Source organism: Orycteropus afer, unplaced genomic scaffold (genome assembly GCF_000298275.1).
Source record: "Orycteropus afer afer isolate SDZICR_OR568_19922 unplaced genomic scaffold, OryAfe1.0 scaffold00707, whole genome shotgun sequence".
Lineage (NCBI taxonomy): Eukaryota > Metazoa > Chordata > Mammalia > Tubulidentata > Orycteropodidae > Orycteropus > Orycteropus afer.
In genome coordinates, this window is record NW_006922294.1 from 213,578 (window position 1) to 216,602 (window position 3,025).

Genomic DNA, 3,025 nt, shown 5'->3' on the forward strand with positions numbered 1-3,025 from the left:
AAAGAGAATATATATAAAATCTCACTGCCATTGAGTCAGTTCTTACTCATGATGACCCCCATTGGTTTTCCAGGACTGTAAATCTTTACAGAAGGCAGACTACCTCATCTTTCTTCTGTGGAGTGCCTGGTAGGTTTAAACCATCAATCTTTTGGTTATCAGCCAAATGCCTTAACCACTACACCACCAGAGCTCCATATCTATCTATCTATCCATCTATCAATCAATCAATAGACCCCAGATGATACTCATCAAAGTAGGATGCAGAACATTGTGTATATGAACCATGCAGTGCCAATCAGTATAGATGTCCCCTGAGTCTGTGGTCCTTCACCTTTGAGTTTAGGAACTTTGTTCTGTGAGAGTTTGGTTATATCTGAGAAGTGTCCATGAGTTTGCCCCTGCACTGTTATCTTTATTAATACACATGTAGGTGGTGTAGTGCCTAAGGCGTTTGACTGTTAACCAGAAGGCTGGTGGTTCAAACTCACCAGCCTCTCCTCGGAAGGAAGGTGGGACAGTCTACTTCCATAATGGTACTGCCTCGGAAACCCAGGGAGGGGGTCACTATGAGTTGGATGTGACTCGATGGCAGTGTGTTTGGTTTGGTTTTGTTTTAGCACCAACAATTATGTATGTAGAAATATCCACAACCAAATCTATATCTACCAGTCGGTGTGCTCCCTTACACCCTTCTACACTTTTTAGCATACCCATCTACCTATGTTGCAAGATTGTCTGTGTTATAGTAGTTACTGTTGTTGTTGTTAGGTGCCATTGAGTTGTCTCTGACTCATATCGACCCTATGTACAGCATTGATTGTGGATTCAAGCAAAATAAAATCCTCGACAACTTCGAATACTGCACAGTCCTGTGCCAGCCCCATGATCTTTGCTATACCTGAGCCCATCATTGTAGCCACTGGGTCAATCCATCATGTTGAGGGCCTTCCCCTTTTTTGTTGACCCTCTACTTTACCAAGCATGATATCCTTCTCCAGGAACTGGTCCCTTCTTACAGTATGACCAAAGTAGGCACTAAGCCACCAGAGCTCCTTATGCTATGCTCTAAAAGAACTGCTTATTTTTCTAATATTTATAGGCAGAACCCTGGAGAATATGTGTGGGAGTGGCTATTCACAGTGTGGGATAATGGTGCAAGAAATATAAAGTTAGGTCAGTCTGAGTTGATGGATATGGGCCCATTAAGTACAAATTCTTCATTCATTGTTTCAGTTCAAATGGTTAGGAAAGGATCTACTAGTTTATTTGGTTGGTTGACTCAAGCATGGATTATGCAGTTGTTGTTGTTAGGTGCCGTTGAGTAGGTTTTGAGTCATAGTGACCCATGTACAGCAGAATGAAACACTGCCAGTCCTGTGCCATCCTCACAATCATTGCCATGCTTGAGCCCATCATTGCAGCCACTGTGTAAATCCTTCTTGTTGAGGGTCTTCCCCTTTTTGCTGACCCTCTACTTTACCAGGGAACTCTGGTGGTGTAGTGCCTAAGCCATTTGACTGCTAACCAGAAAGTTGGCAGTTCAAATTAACCAGTTTGCCATGGTTCAAACCCACCAGTCACTCCTCAAAAGGAAGAGTGGGCAATCTACTTCCATAGAGATATTGCCTTGGAAATCCAAGGAGTGGTTGTTATGAGTTGAATTGACTTGACAGCAGAGTTTGGTTTGGTTTTTGGTTCTACTTTACCAAGCATGAATCCTTCTACATGGACTTGTCCCTTTCAAAAAGTAGATGAGACAAATTCTGGCCATTCTTGCTTCTAAGGAGCATTCTGGTTATACTTCCTCCAATACAAACATATTAATTGTTTTAGTAGTCATGGTAAATTCAATATTCTTCACGACCACCACAATTCAAATATATCAATTCTTCTGCGGTCTTCTTTATTGTCTACATCTCACATGCATATGAGGCTTTTGAAAATACCACAGCTTGGGTCAGGTGCACGTTAGTCTTCAAAGTGACATTTTTGGTCTTAAAAACTTCAAAATGGTCTTTTGCAACAGGTTTGCACAATGCAAATTCATTTGATTTTTTGGCAGCTGCTTCCATGAGCATTGATTGTGGATTCAAGTAAAATAAAATCCTTGAGAACTTCAAGCTTTTCTCCATTTATCATGATGCTGCTTATTATACCAGTTTTTATTTTTTCTACCCCTCACAGCTGGCTGTAGTTTCTGATCTTCATCAGTAAGTGCTTAAGTCCTTTTCACTTTCAGTAAGAAAGGTGGTGTCATTTGCATATCACAGGTTGTTAATAGTTCGTCCTCCAATCCTGATGTTGCTTTCTTCTTCACATAATCGAGTTTCTGGAATTATTTGCTCAGCATACAGATTGAAGAAGTATTGTGAAAGGATACAGCCTGATGTACACCTTTCCTGATTTTAAACCACACAGTATTCCCTTGTCCAAACCACACAGTGTTACCTTGTCCTGTTTGAAAGACTGCCTCTTGGTCTATGTACAGGTTCTGCATGGACACAATTAAGTGTTCTGTAATTTCCATTCTTCACAATATTATTCACAATTTGTTATAATCCACACAATCAATTGTATTTGCATAGTCAATAAAACATAGATAAACATAAATCTTTCTGGTATTCTTTGCTTTCAGCCAAGATCCATCTGACATCAACAGTGATATCACTTGTTCCATGTCCTCTTCTGAATCCAACTTGAATTTCTGCAAGTTCTCTGTCAATACAGTGGTGCAATCATTTTTGCATTATCTTCAGCAAAATTTCCCAGTGGCCTATACTAAATGAAATTGAAGTACCAGACCTGCTTGTTATACCGTGGAAGAAGGTATCCAAAGCTTTAGGGAAATTGTCAAGTTAGAGTGGATTTATATGTTAGACCCAAAGACTCACACATGGAGTGCCTAGAGAACACAGCTGTGGTGGTTATGTTTGTGTGTCAACTTGGCTGGGCCTGGTTGAGTGGCTGGGCAGCTGGTGGTAGTTATTCCCCATGGTGAGACTGGCAATCAACTCTATGGTGG